The sequence below is a fragment of the Adiantum capillus-veneris genome, chromosome 25 (assembly GCF_014529385.1).
Source record: "Adiantum capillus-veneris isolate H3 chromosome 25, ASM1452938v2, whole genome shotgun sequence".
Taxonomy (NCBI): Eukaryota; Viridiplantae; Streptophyta; class Polypodiopsida; order Polypodiales; family Pteridaceae; genus Adiantum; species Adiantum capillus-veneris.
In genome coordinates this window covers 57,827,506-57,851,970 of record NC_140955.1, presented here as the reverse complement: position 1 = coordinate 57,851,970, position 24,465 = coordinate 57,827,506, and positions in this window count along the sequence as shown.

The following is a 24,465-nucleotide window of genomic DNA, read 5'->3' as shown; positions in this document are numbered from 1 at the left end:
CGCTCTTGACATTGCCTAAAGACTACATAATCGTCTACGGATGGTTTCAGTAGGTATAGAAGCCATTTCCAACGTCCGTTTGCGATTTTCCGTAGAAAAACGCAAACGGATTTGACCTACGGCTTGTGTATTTGGCGTTTCATATATCCGTTTGACCTACGGCTTGCCATACGCGCTCTTGACTTTGCCTAAACACTACCTAATTGTCTACGGATGGTTTCAGTAGGTATAGAAGCCATTTCCGAAGTCCGTTTGCGTTTTTCTATATAAGAACGCAACCGCATTTGACCTACGGCTTGTGTATTTGACGTTTCTTCTATCAGTTTGACCTACGGGTTGCCATACGCGCTCTTGAAATTGCCTAAAGACTACTTAATCGTCTACGAATGGTTTCAGAAGGCATAGAAGCCATTTCCGAAATCCGTTTGCGTTGTTTTATTTGACCTACGGCTTGTGTATTTGGCGTTTCTTCTATCCGTTTGACCTACAGGTTGCCATACGCGCTCTTGACATTCCCTAAAGACTACATAATCGTTTATGGATGGTTCTAGTAGGCATAGAAGCCATTTTCGAAGTCCGTTTGCGTTTTTCCGTAGAGAAACGCAACCGGATTTGACCTACGGCTTGTGTATTTGGCGTTTCTTCTATCCGTTTGACCTACGGCTTGCCATACGCGCTCTTGACATTGCCTAAAGACTACCTAATCGTCTACGGATGGTTCCAGTAGGCATAGAAGCCATTTCCGAACTCCGTTTGCGTTTTCCCATAGAAAAAACACAACCGGATTTGACCTACGGCTTCTGTATTTGGCGTTTCTTTTATCCGTTTGACCTACGGCTTGCCATACGCGCTCTTGACATTGCCTAAAGACTACCTAGTCGTCTATGGATGGTTTCAGTAGGCATAGAAGCCATTTCCGAAGTCCGTTTGCATTTTTCCGCAGAAAAACGTAATCGGATTTGACCTACGGCTTGTGTATTTGGCGTTTGTTCTATCCGTTTGACCTACGGCTTGCCATACGTGCTCTTGACATTGCCTAAAGACTACCTAATCGTCTACGGATGGTTTCAGAAGGCATAGAAGCCATGTCCGTTTGTGTTTTTCTGTAGAAAAACTCAACCGGATTTGACCTACGGCTTGTCTATTTGGCGTTAATTCAAACCCATTCACCTACGGCATGCCATACACGCTCTTGACATTTCTTGAAAACTACCTAATGAACTACGGATCGTTTCATAATGTATAGAATCTATTTCCGAAGTCCGTTTGCGTTTCTCCGTTGAAAAAAGCAACCAGATTTGACCTACGGCTTGTGTATTTGGCGTTTCTTCTATCCATTTGACATACGGTTACCATACGCGCTCTTGACATTGCCTAAAGACTACATAATCGTCTACGGATGGTTTCACTAGGCATAGAAGCCATTTCCGACGTCCGTTTGCGTTTTTCCGTAGAAAAACGCAAACGGATTTGACCTACGGCTTGTGTATATGGCGTTTCTTCTATCCTTCTGACCTACGGCTTGCCATACGCGCTCTAAACATTGCCTAAAGACTACATAATCGTCTACGAATGGTTTCAGCAGGCAGAGAAGCCTTTTTCGAAGTCCCTTTGCGTTTTTCCGTAGAAAAACGCAACCTGATTTGACCTACGGCTTGTGTATTTGGCGTTTCATATATCCGTTTGACCTACGGGTTGCCATACACGCTCTTGACTTTGCCTAAAGACTACCTAATCGTCTACGGATGGTTTCAGAAGGCATAGAAGCCTTTTTCGAAGTCCCTTTGCGTTTTTCCGTAGAAAAACGCAACCTGATTTGACCAACGGCTTGTGTATTTGGCGTTGCATCAATCCGTTTGACCTACGGCTTGCCATACATGCTCTTGACATTGCCTAACAACTACCTAATCGTCTACGGATGGTTTAAGTGGGAATAGAAGCCATTTCCGAAGTCCGTTTGCGTTTTTCCGTAGAAAAATGCAACCGGATTTGATCTACGGCTTGTGTATTTGGCGTTTCTTCTATCCGTTTGACTAACGGCTTGCCATACGCGCTCTTGACATTGCCTAAAGACTACCTAATCGTCTACGGATGGTTTTAGAAGGCATAGAAGCCATTTCCGACGTCCGTTTTCATTTTTCCATTGAAAAACGCAACCGGATTTGACCTATGGTTTTTGTATTTGGCGTTTCTTCTCTCCGTTTGACATACGGCTTGCCATATGCACTCTTGGCATTGCCTCAAGACTACCTAGTCATCTACCGATGGTTTCACAAGGCATAGAAGCCATTTCCGGAGTTCGTTTTCGTTTTTCCGTAAAAAAACGCAACCAGATTTGACCTACGGTTTCTGTATTCGGCGGTTCATCTATCCGTTTTTCTTACGGCTTGCCATACGCGCTCTTGACATTGCCTAACGACTACCTAATCATCTACGGATGGTTTCAGTAGGAATAGAAGCCATTTCTTAAGTCCGTTTGCGTTTTTCCGTAGAAAAATGCAACCACATTTGATCTACGGCTTGTGTATTTGGCATTTATTCTATCCGTTTGACTTACGGCTTGCCATACACGCTCTTGACATTGCCTAATGACTACCTAATCGTCTACGGATGGTTTCAGTAGGAATAGAAGCCATTTCCGAAGTCCGTTTGCGTTTTTCTGTAGAAAAATGCAACCGGATTTGATCTACGGTATGTGTATTTGGCGTTTCTTCTATCCGTTTGACATACGGCTTGCCATACGCACTCTTGACATTGCCTAAAGACTACCTAATCATCTACGGATGGTTTTAGAAGGCATAGAAGCCTTTTCCGAAGCCCATTTGCGTTTTTCCATGGAAAAAAGCAACCGGATTTGACCTACGGCTTGTGTATTTGGCGCTTCTTCTATCCGTTTGACCTACGGCTTTTGTATTTGGCGTTGATTCTATCCGTTTGACCTACGGCTTGCCATACGCACTCTTCACATTTCCTACAGACTACCTAATAGTCTACGGATGGTTTCAGTAGGCATATAGGCCATTTCCGAAGTCCGTTTGCGTTTTTCCATAAAAAAACGCAACCGGATTTGAGCTACGGCTTGTGTATTTGGCGTTTCTTCTATCCGTTTGACTTACAGCTTTCCATACGCGCTCTTGACATTGCCTAAAGACTACCTAATCGTCTACGGATGGTTTCAATAGGCAAAGAAGCTATTTCCGAAGTCCGTTTGCGGTTTTCCATAGAAAAACGCAACCAGATTTGACCTACGGCTTGTGTATTTGGCGTTTGTTCTATCTGTTTGACCTACGGCTTGGCATACGCACTCTTGACATTGCCAACAGACTACTTAATACTCTACGGATGGTTTCAGTAGGCATAGAAGCTATTTCCGAAGTCCATTTGCGTTTTTCCATAGAAAACCGCAACCGGATTTGACCTACGGCTTGTGTATTTGGCGTTTCTTCTATCCGTTTAACTTACGGCTTGCCATACGCGCTCTTGACATTGCCTAAAGACTACCTAATCTTCTACGGATGGTTTCATAAGGCAAAGAAGCCATTTCTAACGTCCGTTTTCGTTTTTCCGTAAAAAAACTTAACCGGATTTGACCTACGGTTTGTGTATTTGGTGGTTCTTCTATCCGTTTTACTTACGCCTTGCCATACGTGCTCTTGACATTGTCTAACAACTACCTAATCGTCTACGGATGGTTTCAGTAGGAATAGAAGCCATTTCTTAAGTCCGTTTGCGTTTTTCCGTAGAAAAACGCAACCAGATTTGATCTACGGCTTGTGTATTTGGCATTTATTCTATCCGTTTGACTTACGGCTTGCCATACACGCTCTTGACATTGCCTAACCACTACCTAATCGTCTACGAATGGTTTCAGTAGGAATAGAAGCCATTTCCGAAGTCCGTTTGCGTTTTTCCGTAGAAAAACGCAACCGGATTTGATGTATGGCTTGTGTGTTTGGCGTTTGTTCTATCCGTTTGACCTACGGCTTGCCATACGCACTCTTGACATTGCCTACAGACTACCTAATAGTCTACGGATGGTTTCAGTAGGCATAGAAGCCATTTGCGAAGTCTGTTTGCGTTTTTCCATAGAAAAACGCAACCGCATTTGACCTACGGCTTGTGTATTTGACGTTTCTTCTATCCGTTTGACCTACGGGTTGCCATACGCGCTCTTGAAATTGCCTAAAGACTAGCTTATCATCTACGAATGGTTTCAGAAGGCATAGAAGCTATTTCCTAAGTCCGTTTGCGTTGTTTTATTTAACCTACGGCTTGTGTATTTGGCGTTTCTTCTATCCGTTTGACCTATAGGTTTCCATAAGTGCTCTTGACATTCCCTAAAGACTACATCATCGTCTACGGATGGTTCGAGTAGGCATAGAAGCCATTTCCGAAGTTCGTTTGCGTTTTTCCGTAGAGAAACGCAACCGGATTTGTCCTACGGCTAGTGTATTTGGCGTTTCTTCTATCCCTTTGACCTACGGCTTGCCATACGCGCTCTTGACATTGCCTAAAGACTACCTAATCGTCTACAGATGGTTCCAGTAGGCATAGAAGCCATTTCCGAAGTCCGTTTGCGTTTTCCCATCGAAAAACACAACCAGATTTGACCTACGGCTTGTGTATTTAGCGTTTCTTCTATCCGTTTGACCAACGGCTTGCCATACGCGCTCTTGACATTGCCTAAAGACTACCTAATCGTCTACGGATGGTTTCAGAAGGCATAGAAGCCATTTTCGACGTCTGTTTTTGTTTTTCCGTAGAAACCGCAACCAGATTTCACCTACGGTTTGTGTATTTGGCGTTTCTTCTATGCGTTTGACTTACGGCTTGCCATACCCGCTCTTGACATTGCCTAAAGACTACCTAATTGTCTGCGGATGGTTTCAATAGGCAAAGAAGCCATTTCCGAAGTCCGTTTGCGTTTTTCCGTAGAAAAACGCAACCGGATTTGACCCATGGCTTGTGTATTTGGGGTTTCTTCTATGCGTTTGACCTACGGCTTGCCATACGCGCTCTTGACATTGCCTAACGACTACCTTATCGTCTACGGATTGTTTCAGTAGGAATAGAAGCCATTTCCAAAGTCCGTTTGCGTTTTTCCGTAGAAAAATGCAACGGGATTTGATCTACGCCTTGTTTATTTTGCGTTTCTTTTATCCGTTTACCCTACGGCTTGCCATACACGCTCTTGACATTACCTAAAGACTACCTAATCATCTATGGATGGTTTCAGTAGGCAAAGAAGCCATTTCCGAAGTCTGTTTGCGTTTTTCCGTAGAAAAACGCAACCGGATTTGACCTATCACTTGTGTATTTGGCGTTTCTTCTATGCGTTTGACCTACGGCTTGCCATACGTGCTCTTGACATTGCCTAACGACTACCTAATCATCTACGGATGGTTTGAGTAGCAATAGAAGCCATTTCCGAAGTCCGTTTGCATTTTTCCGTAGAAAAATGCAACCGGATTTGATCTACGGTATGTGTATTTGGTGTTTCTTCTATCCGTTTGACATACGGCTTGCCATATGCGCTCTTGAAATTGCCTAAAGACTACCTAATCATCTACGGATGGTTCCAGTAGGCATAGAAGCCATTTCCAAAGTCCGTTTGCGTTTTCCCATAGAAAAACACAACCGGATTTGAGCTACGGCTTGTGTATTTGGCGTTTCTTCTATCCGTTGGACCTACGGCTTGCCATATGCGCTCTTGACATTGCCTTAAGAGTACCTAGTCATCTACAGATGGTTTCAGAAGGCATAGAAGCCATTTCCGGCGTCCGTTTTCGTTTTTCCGTAGAAAAACGCAACCCGATTTGACCTACTGTTTGTGTATTTGGCGTTTCTTCTATCCGTTTGACTTACGGCTTGCCATACGCACTCTTGACATTGCCTAAAAACTACTTAATCGTCTACGGATGGTTTTAGTAGGCAAAGAAGCCATTTCCGAAGTCCGTTTGCATTTTTCCGTAGAAAAACGCAACAGGATTTGACCTACGGCTTATGTATTTGCCATTTCTTCTATGCGTTTGACCTACGGCTTGGCATACGCGCTCTTGACATTGCCTAAAGACTACCTAATCGTCTACGGATGGTTCCAGTAGGCATAGAAGCCATTTCCGAAGTCCACTTGCGTTTTCCCGTAGAAAAACACAACCGGATTTGACCTACGGCTTATGTATTTGGCGTTTCTTCTATGCGTTTGACCTACGGCTTGCCATACGCGCTCTTGACATTGCCTAACGACTACCTAATCGTCTACGGATGGTTTCAGTAGGAATCGAAGCAATTTCCGAAGTCCGTTTGCGTTTTTCCGTAGAAAAATGCAACGGGATTTGATCTACGGCTTGTGTATTTGGCGTTTGTTCTATCCGTTTGACCTACGGCTTGCCATACTCGCTTTTGACATTGCCTAAAGGCTACCTAATCGTCTACGGATGGTTTCAGAAGGCATAGAAGCCATGTCCGTTTGCGTTTTTCCGTAGAAAAACTCAACCGGATTTGACCTACGGCTTGTCTATTTGGCGTTAATTCAAAACCCATTCACCTACGGCATGCCATACATGCTCTTGACATTGCTTGAAAACTACTTAATGAACTACGGATGGTTTCGTAATGTATAGAAGCTATTTCCGAAGTCCGTTTGCGTTTCTCCGTAGAAAAAAGCAACCAGATTTGACCTACAGCTTGTGTATTTGGTGTTTCTTCTATCCATTTGACATACGGCTTGCCATACGCGCTCTTGACATTGCCTAAAGACTACATATTCGTCTACAGATGGTTTCACTAGGCATAGAAGCCATTTTCGACGTCCGTTTGCGTTTTTCCCTAGAAAAACATAAACGGATTTGACCTACAGCTTGTGAATATGGAGTTTTTTCTATCCTTTTGACCTACGGCTTGCCATACGCGCTCTTGACATTGCCTAAAGACTACGAATGGTTTCAGTAGGCAAAGAAGCCATTTCCGAAGTCTGTTTGCGTTTTTCCGTAGAAAAATGCAACCGGATTTGACCTACGACTTGTGTATTTGGCGTTTCTTCTATGCGTTTCACCTACGGCTTGCCATACGTGCTCTTGACATTGCCTAACGACTACCTAATCATCTACGGATTGTTTGAGTAGGAATAGAAGCCATTTCCGAAGTCCGTTTGCGTTTCTCCGTAGAAAAATGCAACCGGATTTGATCTACGGTATCTGTATTTGGCGTTTCTTCTATCCGTTTGACATACGGCTTGCCATACGCGCTCTTGACATTGCCTTAAGACTACCTAATTGTCTATGGATGGTTCCAGTAGGAATAGAAGCCATTTCCGAAGTCCGTTTGCGTTTTCCCATAGAAAAACACAACCGGATTTGACCTACGGCTTGTGTATTTGGCATTTCTTCTATCCGTTTGACGTACGGCTTGCCATATGCACTCTTGACATTGCCAAAAGACTACCTAGTCGTCTACGGATGGTTTCAGAAGGCATAGAAGCCATTTCCGACGTCCGTTTTCGTATTTCCGTAGAAAAACGCAACCGGATTTGACCTACGGTTTGTGTATTTGGCGTTTCTTCTATCCGTTTGACTTATGGATTGCCATACGCGCTCTTGACATTGCCTAAAGACTACCTAATCGTCTACCGATGGTTTAAGTAGGCAAAGAAGCCATTTCCGAAGTCCATTTGCGTTTTTCCGTAGAAAAACGCAACCGGATTTGACCTACGGCTTATGTATTTGGCGTTTCTTCTATGCGTTTGCCCTACGGCTTGCCATACGCGCTCTTGACATTGCGTAACGACTACCTAATCGTCTACGGATGGTTTCAGTAGGAATAGAAGCAATTTCTCTGTTTGCGTTTTTCCGTAGAAAAATGCAACGGGATTTGATCTACGGCTTGTGTATTTGGCGTTTCTTCTATCCCTTTGACCTACGGCTAGCCATACGCGCTCTTGACATTGCCTAAAGACTACCTTATCGTCTACGGATGGTTTCAGTAGGCAAAGAAGCCATTTCCGAAGTTTGTTTGCGTTTTTTAGTAGAAAAACGCAACCGGATTTGACCTATCACTTGTGTATTTGGCGTTTCTTCTATGCGTTTGACCTACGGCTTGCCATACGTGCTCTTCACATTGCCTAACGACTACCTAATCGTCTACGGATGGTTTCGATAGGAATAGAAGCCATTTCCGAAGTCCGTTTGCGTTTTTCCGTAGAAAAATGCAACCGGATTTGATCTACAGTATGTGTATTTGGCGTTTCTTCTATCCGTTTGACATACGGCTTACCATACGCACTCTTGACATTGCCTAAACACTACCTAATCATCTACGGATGGTTTCAGAAGGCATAGAAGCCGTTTCCGAAGTTCGTTTGTGTTTCTCCGTAGAAAAATGCAACCGGATTTGACCTACGGCTTTTCTATTTGGCGTTTCTTCTATCCGTTTGACCTACGGCTTGCCATACGCGCTCTTGACATTGCCTAAAGACTACCTTATCATCTATGGATGGTTTCAATAGGCAAAGAAGCCATTTCCGAAGTCCGTTTGCGTTTTTCCGTAGAAAAACGCAACCGGATTTGACCTACGGCTTGTGTATTTGGCGTTTCTTCTATCTGTTTGACCTACAGGTTGCCATACGCGCTCTTGACATTGCCTAAAGACTACCTTATCGTCTACGGATGGTTTCAGTAGGCATAGAAGCCATTTCCGAACTCTGTTTGTATTTTTCCGCAGTAAAACGCAACCGGATTTGACCTACGGCTTGTGTATTTGGCGTTTGTTCTATCCGTTTGACCTATGGCTTGCCATACGCGCTTTTGACATTGCCTAAAGACTACCTAATCGTCTACAGATGGTTTCAGAAGGCATAGAAGCCATGTCCGTTTGCGTTTTTCCGTAGAAAAACTCAACCGGATTTGACCTACGGCTTGTCTACTTGGTATTAATTCAAACCCATTCACCTACGGCATGCCATACACGCTCTTGACATTTCTTGAAAAATACTTAATGAACTACGGATGGTTTCGTAATGTATAGAAGTTATTTCCAAAGTCCGTTTGCGTTTCTCCGTAGAAAAAAGCAACCAGATTTGACCTACGGCTTGTGTATTTGGCGTTTCTTCTATCCGTTTGATATACGGCTTGCCATATGCGCTCTTGACATTGCCTAAAGACTACATAATCATCTACGGATGGTTTCACTAGGCATAGAAGCCATTTCCGACGTCCGTTTGTATTTTTCCGTAGAAAAACGCAAACGGATTTGACCTACGGCTTGTGTATATGGCGTTTCTTCTATCCTTTTGATCTACGGCTTGCCATACGCTCTTAACATTGACTAAAGACTACATAATCGTCTACGGTTTGTTTCAGTAGGCATAGAAGCCATCTTTGTCGTCCGTTTGCGTTTTTTCGTAGAAAAATGCAACCGGATTTGATCTACGGCTTGTGTATTTGGCGTTTCTTCTATCCGTTTTACCTAGGGCTTGCCATACACGCTCTTCACATTGGCTAATGACTACCTAATCGTCTACGGCTGGTTTCGAAGTCTGTTTGCGTTTTTCCGTGGAAAAACGCAACCGGATTTGACCTACGACTTGTGTATTTGGCGTTTCTTCTTTGCGTTTGACCTACGTTTTGCCATACGTGCTCTTGACATTGCCTAACGACTACCTAATCATCTACGAATGGTTTCCGTAGGAATAGAAGCCATTTCCGAAGTCCGTTTGCGTTTTTCCGTAGAAAAATGCAACCGGATTTGATCTACGGTATGTGTATTTGGCGTTTCTTCTATCCGTTTTACATATGGCTTGCCATACGCACTCTTGACATTGCCTAAAGACTACCTTACCATCTACGGTTGGTTTCAGAAGGCATAGAAGCCATTTCCGAAGTCCGTTTGCGTTTTTCCGTAGAAAAACGCAACCGGATTTGACCTACGGCTTTTGTATTTGGCGTTTCTTCTATCCGTTTGACCTACGGCTTGCCATACGCGCTCTTGACATTGCCTAAAGACTACCTAATCGTCTATGGATGGTTTGAATAGGCAAAGAAGCCATTTCCGATGTCCGTTTGCGTTTTTCCGTAGAAAAACGCAACCGGATTTGACCTACAGATTGTGTGTTTGGCGTTTGTTCTATCCGTTTGACCTACGGCTTGCCATACGCACTCTTGACATTGCCTACAGACTACCTAATAGTCTACGGACGGTTTTAGTAGGCATAGAAGCCATTTCCGAAGTCCAATTGCGTTTTCCCGTAGAAAAACGCAACCGCATTTGACCTACGGCTTGCATATTTGACGTTTCTTCTATCCATTTGACCTACGGGATGCCATACGCGCTCTTGAAATTGCCTAAAGACTACCTAATCATCTACGAATGGTTTCAAAAGGCATACAAGCCATTTCCGAAGTCCGTTTGCGTTGTTTTATTTTACCTACGGCTTGTGTATTAGGTGTTTCTTCTACCCGTTTGACCTACAGGTTGCCATACGTGCTCTTGACATTCCCTAAAGACTACATAATCGTCTACGGATGGTTCCAGTAGGCATAGAAGCCATTTCCGAAGTCCATTTGCGTTTTTCCGTAGAAAAACGCAATCGGATTTGACCTACGGCTTGTGTATTTGGCGTTTCTTGTATCCGTTTGACCTACGGCTTGGCATACGCGCTCTTGACATTCCCTAAAGACTACCTAATCGTCTACGGATGGTCCAGTAGGCATAGAAGCCATTTCCGAAGTCCGCTTGCGTTTTCCCATAGAAAAACGCAACCGGATTTGACCTACGGCTTATGTATTTGGCGTTTCTTCTATGCGTTTGACCTACGGCTTGCCATACGCGCTCTTGACATTGCCTAACGACTACCTAATCGTCTACGGATGGTTTCAGTAGGAAGAGAAGCAATTTCCGAAGTCCGTTTGCGTTTTTCTGTAGAAAAATGCAACGGGATTTGATCTACGGCTTGTGTATTTGGCGTTTCTTCTATCCGTTTGACCTACGGCTGGCCATACGCGCTCTTGACATTGCCTAAAGACTACCTTATCGTCTACGGATGGTTTCAGTAGGAAAACGCAACCGGATTTGACCTATCACTTGTGTATTTGGCGTTTCTTCTATGCGTTTGACCTACGGCTTGCCATACGTGCTCTTGACATTGCCTAACGACTACCTAATCGTCTACGGATGGTTTCAGTAGGAATAGAAGCCATTTCCGAAGTCCGTTTGCGTTTTTCCGTAGAAAAATGCAACCGGATTTGATCTACGGTATGTGTATTTGGCGTTTCTTCTATCCGTTTGACATACGGCTTGCCATACGCACTCTTGACATTGCCTAAAGACTACCTAATCATCTACGGATGGTTTCAGAAGGCATAGAAGCCATTTCCGAAGTTCGTTTGTGTTTCTCCGTAGAAAAACGCAACCGGATTTGACCTACGGCTTTTGTATTTGGCGTTTCTTCTATCCGTTTGACCTACGGCTTGCCATACGCGCTCTTGACATTGCCTAAAGACTACCTAATCGTCTATGGATGGTTTCAATAGGCAAAGAAGCCATTTCCGAAGTCCGTTTGCGTTTTTCCGTAGAAAAACGCAACCGGATTTGACCTATGGCTTGTGTATTTGACGTTTCTTCTATCCGTTTGACCTACAGGTTGCCATACGCGCTCTTGACATTGCCTAAAGACTACCTTATCGTCTACGGATGGTTTCAGTAGGCATAGAAGCCATTTCCGAGCTCTGTTTGTATTTTTCCGTAGAAAAACGCAACCGGATTTGACCTACGGCTTCTGTATTTGGCGTTTGTTATATCCGTTTGACCTAGGCCTTGCCATACGCGCTTTTGACATTGCCTAAAGACTACCTAATCGTCTACGGATGGTTTCAGAAGGCATAGAAGCCATGTCCGTTTGCGTTTTTCCGTAGATAAACTCAACCGGATTTGAGCTACGGCTTGTCTATTTGGTGTTAATTCAAACCCATTCACCTACGGCATGCCATACACGCTCTTGACATTGCTTGAAAACTACTTAATGAACTACGGATGTTTTCGTAATGTATAGAAGCTATTTCCGAAGTCCTTTTGCGTTTCTCCGTAGAAAAAAGCAACCAGATTTGACCTACGGCTTGTGTATTTGGCGTTTCTTCTATCCGTTTGACATACGGCTTGCCATACACGCTCTTGACATTGCCTAAAGACTACATAATCATCTACGGATGGTTTCACTAGGCATAGAAGCCATTTCCGACATCCGTTTGTATTTTTCTGTAGAAAAACGCAAACGGATTTGACCTACAGCTTGTGTATATGGCGTTTCTTCTATCCTTTTGATCTACGGCTTGCCATACCCGCTCTTAACATTGACTAAAGACTACATAATCGTCTACGGTTTGTTTCAGTAGGCATAGAAGCCATCTCCGTCGTCCGTTTGCGTTTTTCCGTAGAAAAATGCAACCGGATTTGATCTACGGCTTGTGTATTTGGAGTTTCTTCTATCCGTTTTACCTACGGCTTGCCATACGCGCTCTTCACATTGCCTAATGACTACCTAATCGTCTACGGCTAGTTTCGAAGTCTGTTTGCGTTTTTCCGTGGAAAAACGCAACCCCCCCCGATTTGACCTACGACTTGTGTATTTGGCGTTTCTTCTTTGCGTTTCACCTACCTTTTGCCATACGTGCTCTTGACATTGCCTAACGACTACCTCATCATCTACGAATGGTTTTCGTAGGAATAGAAGCCATTTCCGAAGTCCGTTTGCGTTTTTCCGTAGAAAAATGCAACCGGATTTGATCTACGGTATGTGTATTTGGCGTTTCTTCTATCCGTTTTACATACGGCTTGCCATACGCACTCTTGACATTGCCTAAAGACTACCTTACCATCTACGGTTGGTTTCAGAAGGCATAGAAGCCATTTCCGGGTATTTGGCGTTTCTTTTATCCGTTTGACCTACGGCTTGCCATACACGCTCTTGACATTGCCTAAAGACTACCCAATCGTCTATGGATGGTTTGAATAGGCAAAGAAGCAATTTCCAATGTCCGTTTGCGTTTTTTCGTAGAAAAACGCAACCGGATTTGACCTATGGCTTGTGTGTTTGGCGTTTGTTCTATCCATTTTAGTAGGCATAGAAGCCATTTCTGAAGTCCAATTGCGTTTTTCCGTAGAAAAACGCAACCGCATTTGACCTACGGCTTGTGTATTTGACGTTTCTTCTATCCGTTTGACCTAAGGGCTGCCATACGCGCTCTTGAAATTGCCTAAAGACTACCTAATCGTCTACGAATGGTTTCAGAAGGCATACAAGCCATTTCCGAAGTCCGTTTGCGTTGTTTTATTCGACCTACGGCTTGTGTATTAGGTGTTTCCTCTACCCGTTTGACCTACAGGTTCCCATACGCGCTCTTGACATTCCCTAAAGACTACATAATCGTCTACGGATGGTTCCAGTAGGCATAGAAGCCATTTCCGAAGTCCATTTGCATTTTTCCGTAGAGAAACGCAACCGGATTTGACCTACGGCTTGTGTATTTGGCGTTTCTTGTATCCGTTTGACCTACGGCTTGGCATACGCGCTCTTGACATTGCCTAAAGACTACCTAATCGTCTACGGATGGTTCCAGTAGGCATAGAAGCCATTTCCGAAGTCCGCTTGCGTTTTCCCATAGAAAAACACAACCGGATTTGACCTACGGCTTATGTATTTGGCGTTTCTTCTATGCGTTTGACCTATGGCTTGCCATACGCGCTCTTGACATTGCCTAATGACTACCTAATCGTCTACGGATGGTTTCAGTAGGAATAGAAGAAATTTCCGAAGTGCGTTTGCGTTTTTCCGTAGAAAAATGCAACTGGATTTGATCTACGGCTTGTGGATTTGGCGTTTGTTCTATCCATTTGACCTACGGCTTGCCATACTCGCTTTTGACATTGCCTAAAGACTACCTAATCGTCTACGGATGGTTTCAGAAGGCATAGAAGCCATGTCCGTTTGCGTTTTTCTGTAGAAAAACTCAACCGGATTTGACCTACGGCTTGTCTATTTGGCGTTAATTCAAACCCATTCACCTACGGCATGCCATACACGCTCTTGACATTGCTTGAAAACTACTTAATGAAATACGGATGGTTTCGTAATGTATAGAAGCTATTTCCGAAGTCCGTTTGCGTTTCTCCGTAGAAAAAAGCAACCAGATTTGACCTACAGCTTGTGTATTTGGCGTTTCTTCTATCCGTTTGACATACGGCTTGCCATACGCGCTCTTGACATTTCCTAAAGACTACATATTCGTCTACGGATAGATTCACTAGGCATAGAAGCCATTTCCGACGTCCGTTTATGTTTTTCCCTAGAAAAACGCAAACGGATTTGACCTACGGCATGTGTATATCGAGTTTCTTCTATCCTTTTGACCTACGGCTTGCCATACGCGCTCTTGACATTGCCTAAAGACCACCTAATCGTCTACGAATGGTTTCAGTAGGCAAAGAAGCCATTTCCGAAGTCTGTTTGCGTTTTTCCGTAGAAAAACGCAACCGGATTTGACCTACGACTTGTGTATTTGGCGTTTCTTCTATGGGTTTGACCTACGGCTTGCCATACGTGCTCTTGACATTGCCTAACAACTACCTAATCGTCTACGGATTGTTTGAGTAGGAATAGAAGCCATTTCGGAAGTCCGTTTGCGTTTCTCCGTAGAAAAATGCAACCGGATTTGATCTACGGTATGTGTATTTGGCGTTTCTTCTATCCGTTTGACAAACGGCTTGCCATACGTGCTCTTGACATTGCCTAAAGACTACCTAATTGTCTACGGATGGTTCCAGTAGGCATAGAAGCCATTTCCGAAGTCCATTTGCGTTTTCCCATAGAAAAACACAACCGGATTTAACCTACGGCTTGTGTATTTGGCGTTTCTTCTATCCGTTTGACGTACGGCTTGCCATATGCACTCTTGACATTGCCAAAAGACTACCTAGTCATCTACGGATGGTTTTAGAAGGCATAGAAGCCATTTCCGACATCCGTTTCTTTTTTTCAGTAGAAAAACACAACCGGATTAGACCTACGGTTTGTGTATTTGGTGTTTCTTCTATCCGTTTGACTTACGGCTTGCCATACGCACTCTTGAAATTTTTTATAGACTACCTAATCGTCTACGGATGGTTTAAGTAGGCAAAGAAGCCATTTCCGAAGTCCGTTTGCGTTTTTCCGTAGAAAAATGCAACCGGATTTGATCTACGGCTTGTGTATTTGGAGTTTCTTCTATCCGTTCGACCTACGGCTCGCCATATGTGCTCTTGACATTGCCTAAAGACTACCTTATCATCTACGGATGGTTTCAGTAGGCAAAGAAGCCATTTCCAAAGCTTGTTTGCGTTTTTCCGTAGAAAAACGCAACCGGATTTGACCTATCACTTGTGTATTTGGCGTTTCTTCTATGCGTTTGACCTACGGCTTACCATACGTGCTATTGACATTGCCTAACAACTACCTAATCGTCTACGGATGGTTTCAGTAGAAATAAAAGCCATTTCCGAAGTCCGTTTGCGTTTTTTCGTAGAAAAATGCAACCGGATTTGATCTACGGTATGTGTATTTGGCGTTTCTTCTATCCGTTTGACATACGGCTTGCCATACGCACTCTTGACATTGCCTAAAGACTATCTAATCATCTACGGATGGTTTCAGAAGGCATAGAAGCCATTTCCGAAGTTGGTTTGTGTTTCTCCGTAGAAAAACGCAACCGGATTTGACCTACGGCTTTTGTATTTGGCGTTTCTTCTATCCGTTTGACCTACGGCTTGCCATACGCGCTCTTGACATTGCCTAAAGACTACCTAATCGTCTATGGATGGTTTCAATAGGCAAAGAGGCCATTTCCGAAGTCCGTTTGCGTTTTTCCGTAGAAAAACTCAACCGGATTTGACCTACGGCTTGTGTATTTGACGTTTCTTCTATCCGTTTGACCTACAGGTTGCCATACGCGCTCTTGACATTGCCTAAAGTCTACCTTATCGTCTACGGATGGTTTCAGTAGGCATAGAAGCCATTTCCGAACACTTTGTATTTTTCCGCAGAAAAACGCAACCGGATTTGACCTACGGCTTGTGTATTTGGCGTTTGTTATATCCGTTTGACCTATGGCTTGCCATACGCGCTTTTGACATTGCCTAAAGACTACCTAATCATCTACGGATGGTTTCAGAAGGCATAGAAGCCATGTCCGTTTGCGTTTTTCCGTAGAAAAACTCAACCGGATTTGACCTACGGCTTGTCTATTTGGTGTTAATTCAAACCCATTCACCTACGGCATGCCATACACGCTCTTGACATTGCTTGAAAATTACTTAATGAACTACGCATGGTTTCGTAATGTATAGAAGCTATTTCCGAAGTCCGTTTGCGTTTCTCCGCACAAAAAAGCAACCAGATTTGACCTACGGCTTGTGTATTTGGCGTTTCTTCTATCCGTTTGACATACGGCTTGCCATACGCGCTCTTGACATTGCCTAAAGACTACATAATCATCTACGGATGGTTTCACTAGGCATAGAAGCCATTTCCGACGTCCGTTTGTATTTTTCCGTAGAAAAACGCAAACGGATTTGACCTACGGCTTGTGTATATGGCGTTTCTTCTATCCTTTTGACCTACGGCTTGCCATACACGCTCTTAACATTGACTAAAGACTACATAATCGTCTACGGTTTGTTTCAGTAGGCATAGAAGCCATCTCCGTCGTCCGTTTGCGTTTTTCCGTAGAAAAATGCAACCGGATTTGATCTACGGCTTGTGTATTTGGCGTTTCTTCTATCCGTTTTACCTACGGCTTGCCATATGCGCTCTTCACATTGCCTAAAGACTACCTAATCATCTACGGATGGTTTGAGAAGGCATAGAAGCCATTTCCGGAGTCCGATATCGTTTGTGTTTCTCCGTAGAAAAACGCAACCGGATTTGACCTACGGCTTTTGTATTTGGCGTTTCTTCTATCCGTTTGACCTACGGCTTGCCATACGCGCTCTTGACATTGCCTAAAGACTACCTAATCGTCTATGGATGGTTTCAATAGGCAAAGAATCCATTTCCGAAGTCCGTTTGCGTTTTTCCGTAGAAAAACTCAACCGGATTTGACCTACGGCTTGTGTATTTGACGTTTCTTCTATCCGTTTGACCTACAGGTTGCCATACGCGCTCTTGACATTGCCTAAAGACTACCTTATCGTCTACGGATGGTTTCAGTAGGCATAGAAGCCATTTCCGAACTCTGTTTGTATTTTTCCGCAGAAAAACACAACCGGATTTGACCTACGTCTTGTGTATTTGGCGTTTCTTTTATCCGTTTGACTTACGGCTTGCCATACGCGCTCTTAACATTGCCTAAAGTCTACCTAATCGTCTACGGATGGTTTCAGAAGGCATAGAAGCCATGTCCGTTTGCGTTTTTCCGTAGAAAAACTCTACCGGATTTGACCTACGGCTTGTCTATTTGGCCTTAATTCAAACCCATTCACGTACGGCATGCCATACACGCTCTTGACATTGCTTGAAAACTACTTAATGAACTACGGATGGTTTCGTAATGTATAGAAGCTATTTCCGAAGTCCGTTTGCGTTTCTCCGTAGAAAAAAGCAACCAGATTTGACCTGCGGCTTGTGTATTTGGTGTTTCTTCTATCCATTTGACATACGGCTTGCCATACGCGCTCTTGACATTGCCTAAAGACTACATAATTGTCTACGGATGGTTTCACTAGGCATAGAAGCCATTTCCGACATCCGTTTGTATTTTTCCGTAGAAAAACGCAAACGGATTTGAACTACGACTTGTGTATATGGCGTTTCTTCTATCCTTTTGACCTACGGCTTGCCATACGTGCTCTTAACATTGCCTAAAGACTACATAATCGTCTACGGTTTGTTTCGGTAGGCATAGAAGCCATCCCTGACGTCCGTTTGCGTTTTTCCGTAGAAAAACGCAAACGGATTTGACCTACGGCTTGTGTATTTGGCGTTTCATATATCTGTTTGACCTACGGATTTCCATACGCACTCTTGACATTGCCTAAAGACTACCTTATCGTCTACGGATGGTTTCAGCAGGTAGAGAAGCCTTTTTCGAAGTCCCTTTGCGTTTTTCCGTAGAAAAACTATACCGGATTTGACCTACGGCTTGTGTATTTGACGTTTCTTCTATGGGTTTGACCTACGGCTTGCCATACCTGCTCTTGACATTGCCTAACGACTACCTAATCGTCTACGGATGGTTTGAGTAGGAATAGAAGCCATTTCGGAAGTCCGTTTGCGTTTCTCCGTAGAAAAATGCAACCGGATTTTATCTACGGTATGTGTATTTGGCGTTTCTTCTATCCGTTTGACAAACGGCTTGCCATACGTGCTCTTGACATTGCCTAAAGACTACCTAATTGTCTACGGATGGTTCCAGTAGGCATAGAAGCCATTTCCGAAGTCCATTTGCGTTTTCCCATAGAAAAACACAACCGGATTTGACCTACGGCTTGTGTATTTGGCGTTTCTTCTATCCGTTTGACGTACGGCTTGCCATATGCACTCTTGACATTGCCAAAAGACTACCTAGTCATCTACGGATGGTTTTAGAAGGCATAGAAGCCATTTCCGACATCCGTTTCTTTTTTTCAGTAGAAAAACGCAACCGGATTTGACCTACGGTTTGTGTATTTGGCGTTTCGTCTATCCGTTTGACTTACGGCTTGCCATACGCGCTCTTGACATTTTCTATAGACTACCTAATCGTCTACGGATGGTTTAAGTAGGCAAAGAAGCCATTTCCGAAGTCCGTTTGCGTTTTTCCGTAGAAAAATGCAACCGGATTTGATCTACGGCTTGTGTATTTGGAGTTTCTTCTATCCGTTCGACCTGCGGCTCGCCATATGCGCTCTTGACATTGCCTAAAGACTACCTTATCATCTACGGATGGTTTCAGTAGGCAAAGAAGCCATTTCCGAAGCTTGTTTGCGTTTTTCCGTAGAAAAACGCAACCGGATTTGACCTATCACTTGTGTATTTGGCGTTTCTTCTATGCGTTTGACCTACGGCTTACCATACGTGCTCTTGACATTGCCTAACAACTACCTAATCGTCTACGGACGTTTGCGTTTTTCCGTAGAAAAATGCAACCGGATTTGATCTACGGTATGTGTATTTGGCGTTTCTTCTATCCGTTTGACATACGGCTTGCCATACGCACTCTTGACATTGCCTAAAGACTATCTAATCATCTACGGATGGTTTCAGAAGGCATAGAAGCCATTTCCAAAGTTGGTTTGTGTTTCTCCGTAGAAAAACGCAACCGGATTTGACCTACGGCTTTTGTATTTGGCATTTCTTCTATCCGTTTCACCTACGGCTTGCCATACGCGCTCTTGACATTGCCTAAAGACTACCTAATCGTCTATGGATGGTTTCAATAGGCAAAGAGGCCATTTCCGAAGTCCGTTTGCGTTTTTCCGTAGAAAAACTCAACCGGATTTGACCTACGGCTTGTGTATTTGACGTTTCTTCTATCCGTTTGACCTACAGGTTGCCATACGCGCTCTTGACATTGCCTAAAGACTACCTTATCGTCTACGGATGGTTTCAGTAGGCATAGAAGCCATTTCCGAACACTGTTTGTATTTTTCCGCAGAAAAACGCAACCGGATTTGACCTACGGCTTGTGTATTTGGCGTTTGTTATATCCGTTTGACCTATGGCTTGCCATACGCGCTTTTGACATTGCCTAAAGACTACCTAATCATCTACGGATGGTTTCAGAAGGCATAGAAGCCATGTCCGTTTGCGTTTTTCCGTAGAAAAACTCAACCGGATTTGACCTACGGCTTGTCTATTTGGTGTTAATTCAAACCCATTCACCTACGGCATGCCATACACGCTCTTGACATTGCTTGAAAATTACTTAATGAACTACGCATGGTTTCGTAATGTATAGAAGCTATTTCCGAAGTCCGTTTGCGTTTCTCCGCACAAAAAAGCAACCAGATTTGACCTACGGCTTGTGTATTTGGCGTTTCTTCTATCCGTTTGACATACGGCTTGCCATACGCGCTCTTGACATTGCCTAAAGACTACATAATCATCTACGGATGGTTTCACTAGGCATAGAAGCCATTTCCGACGTCCGTTTGTATTTTTCCGTAGAAAAACGCAAACGGATTTGACCTACGGCTTGTGTATATGGCGTTTCTTCTATCCTTTTGACCTACGGCTTGCCATACACGCTCTTAACATTGACTAAAGACTACATAATCGTCTACGGTTTGTTTCAGTAGGCATAGAAGCCATCTCCGTCGTCCGTTTGCGTTTTTCCGTAGAAAAATGCAACCGGATTTGATCTACGGCTTGTGTATTTGGCGTTTCTTCTATCCGTTTTACCTACGGCTTGCCATATGCGCTCTTCACATTGCCTAAAGACTACCTAATCATCTACGGATGGTTTGAGAAGGCATAGAAGCCATTTCCGGAGTCCGATATCGTTTGTGTTTCTCCGTAGAAAAACGCAACCGGATTTGACCTACGGCTTTTGTATTTGGCGTTTCTTCTATCCGTTTGACCTACGGCTTGCCATACGCGCTCTTGACATTGCCTAAAGACTACCTTATCGTCTATGGATGGTTTCAATAGGCAAAGAAGCCATTTCCGAAGTCCGTTTGCGTTTTTCCGTAGAAAAACTCAACCGGATTTGACCTACGGCTTGTGTATTTGACGTTTCTTCTATCCGTTTGACCTACAGGTTGCCATACGCGCTCTTGACATTGCCTAAAGACTACCTTATCGTCTACGGATGGTTTCAGTAGGCATAGAAGCCATTTCCGAACTCTGTTTGTATTTTTCCGCAGAAAAACGCAACCGGATTTGACCTACGTCTTGTGTATTTGGCGTTTCTTTTATCCGTTTGACTTACGGCTTGCCATACGCGCTCTTAACATTGCCTAAAGTCTACCTAATCGTCTACGGATGGTTTCAGAAGGCATAGAAGCCATGTCCGTTTGCGTTTTTCCGTAGAAAAACTCTACCGGATTTGACCTACGGCTTGTCTATTTGGCCTTAATTCAAACCCATTCACGTACGGCATGCCATACACGCTCTTGACATTGCTTGAAAACTACTTAATGAACTACGGATGGTTTCGTAATGTATAGAAGCTATTTCCGAAGTCCGTTTGCGTTTCTCCGTAGAAAAAAGCAACCAGATTTGACCTACGGCTTGTGTATTTGGCGTTTCTTCTATCCATTTGACATACGGCTTGCCATACGCGCTCTTGACATTGCCTAAAGACTACATAATCGTCTACGGATGGTTTCACTAGGCATAGAAGCCATTTCCGACATCCGTTTGTATTTTTCCGTAGAAAAACGCAAACGGATTTGAACTACGGCTTGTGTATATGGCGTTTCTTCTATCCTTTTGACCTACGGCTTGCCATACGTGCTCTTAACATTGCCTAAAGACTACATAATCGTCTACGGTTTGTTACGGTAGGCATAGAAGCCATCCCTGACGTCCGTTTGCGTTTTTCCGTAGAAAAACGCAAACGGATTTGACCTACGGCTTGTGTATTTGGCGTTTCATATATCCGTTTGACCTAAGGATTGCCATACGCACTCTTGACATTGCCTAAAGACTACCTTATCGTCTACGGATGGTTTCAGCAGGCAGAGAAGCCTTTTTCGAAGTCCCTTTGCGTTTTTCCGTAGAAAAACGCAACCTGATTTGACCTACGGCTTATGTATTTGGCGTTTCTTCTATCCGTTTGACCTAAGGCTTGCCATACACGCTCTTGACATTGCCTAAAGACTACCTAATCGTCTATGGATGGTTTCAATAGGCAAAGAAGCCATTTCCGAAGTCCGTTTGCGTTTTTCCGTAGAAAAACTCAACCGGATTTGACCTACGGCTTGTGTATTTGACGTTTCTTCTATCCGTTTGACCTACAGGTTGCCATATGCGCTCTTGACATTGCCTAAAGACTACCTTATCGTCTACGAATGGTTTCAGTAGGCATAGAAGCCATTTCCGAACTCTGTTTGTATTTTTCCGCAGAAAAACGCAACCGGATTTGACCTACGTCTTGTGTATTTGGCGTTTCTTTTATCCGTTTGACTTACGGCTTGCCATACGCGCTCTTAACATTGCCTAAAGTCTACCTAATTGTCTACGGATGGTTTCAGAAGGCATAGAAGCCATGTCCGTTTGCGTTTTTCCGTAGAAAAACTCTACCGGATTTGACCTACGGCTTGTCTATTTCGCCTTAATTCAAACCCATTCACGTACGGCATGCCATACACGCTCTTGACATTGCTTGAAAACTAATTAATGAACTACGGATGGTTTCGTAATGTATAGAAGCTATTTCCGAAGTCCGTTTGCGTTTCTCCGTAGAAAAAAGCAACCAGATTTGACCTACGGCTTGTGTATTTGGCGTTTCTTCTATCCATTTGACATACGGCTTGCCATACGCGCTCTTGACATTGCCTAAAGACTACATAATTGTCTACGGATGGTTTCACTAGGCATAGAAGCCATTTCCGACATCCGTTTGTATTTTTCCGTAGAAAAACGCAAACGGATTTGAACTACGACTTGTGTATATGGCGTTTCTTCTATCCTTTTGACCTACGGCTTGCCATACGTGCTCTTAACATTGCCTAAAGACTACATAATCGTCTACGGTTTGTTACGGTAGGCATAGAAGCCATCCCTGACGTCCGTTTGCGTTTTTCCGTAGAAAAACGCAAACGGATTTGACCTACGGCTTGTGTATTTGGCGTTTCATATATCCGTTTGACCTACGGATTGCCATACGCACTCTTGACATTGCCTAAAGACTTCCTTATTGTCTACGGATGGTTTCAGCAAGCAGAGAAGCCTTTTTCGAAGTCCCTTTGCGTTTTTCCGTAGAAAAACGCAACCTGATTTGACCTACGGCTTGTGTATTTGGCGTTTCTTCTATCCGTTTGACCTAAGGCTTGCCATACACGCTCTTGACATTGCCTAACGACTACCTAATCCTCTACGGATGGTTTCAGTAGGAATAGAAGCCATTTCCGAAGTCCGTTTGTGTTTTTCTGTAGAAAAATGCAACCGGATTTGATCTACGGCTTGTGTATTTGCCGTTTCTTCTATCTGTTTGACCTACGGCTTCCCATACGTGCTCTTGACATTGCCTAAAGACTACCTAATCGTCTACGGATGGTTTGAGAAGGCATAGAAGCCATTTCCGACGTCTGTTTTCATTTGTCCTTGGAAAAACGCAACCCGATTTGACCTACGGTTTTTGTGTTTGGCGTTTCTTCTATCCGTTTGACATACGGCTTGCCATACGCGCTCTCGACATTGACTAAAGACTACCTAGTCGTCTATGGATGGTTTCAGAAGGCATAGAAGCCATTTCCGGAGTCCGATATAGTTTTTCGGAAGAAAAAAGGCAACCCGATTTGACCTACGGCTTGTGTATTTGGCGTTTCTTCTATCCGTTTGACTTACGGCTTGCCATAAGTGCTCTTGAAATTGCCTAAAGACTACCTAATCGTCTACGGATGGTTTCAATAGGCAAAGAAGCCATTTCTGAAGTCCGTTTGAGTTTTTCCGTAGAAAAACGCAACCGGATTTGACCTACGGCTTGTGTATTTGGCGTTTGTTCTATCCGTTTCACCTACATCTTGCCATACGCACTCTTGACATTGCCTACAGACTACCTAATAGTCTACGGATGGTTTCAGTAGGATTAGAAGCCATTTCCGAAGTCCGTTTGCGTTTTTCCATAGATAAACGCAACCGGATTTGACCTACGGCTTGTGTATTTGGCGTTTCTTCTCTCTGTTTGACCTACGGCTTTCCATACGCGCTCTTGACATTGCCTAAAGACTACCTAATCGTCTACGGATGGTTTGAGAAGGCATAGAAGCCATTTCCGACGTCTGTTTTCATTTTTCCTTGGAAAAACGCAACCCGATTTGACCTACGGTTTTTGTATTTGGTGTTTCTTCTATCCGTTTGACATACGGCTTGCCATACGCGCTCCATACGGTTTCAATAGGCATAGAGCCATTTCCGAAGTCCGTTTCGTTTTTCCGCAGAAAAACGCAACCGAAATTGACCTACGGCTTGTGTATTTGGTGTTTCTTCTATCCGTTTGACCTACAGCCTTCCATACGCGCTCTTGACATTGCGTAAAGACTACCTAATTGTCTACGGATGGTTTCAGTAGGCATAGAAGCCATTTCCGAAGTCCGTTTGCGTTTTCGTAGAAAAACGCAACCGGATTTGACCTACGGCTTGTGTAGTTCGTGTTTCTTCTATCCGTTTGACCTACTTGTTGCCATACGCACTCCTGACATTGCCTAAAGACTACCTAGTCGTCTAGGGATGGTTTCAAAAGGCATAGAAGCTCTTTCCGGAGTCCGATCTCGTTTTTCCGTAGAAAAACGCAACTGGAT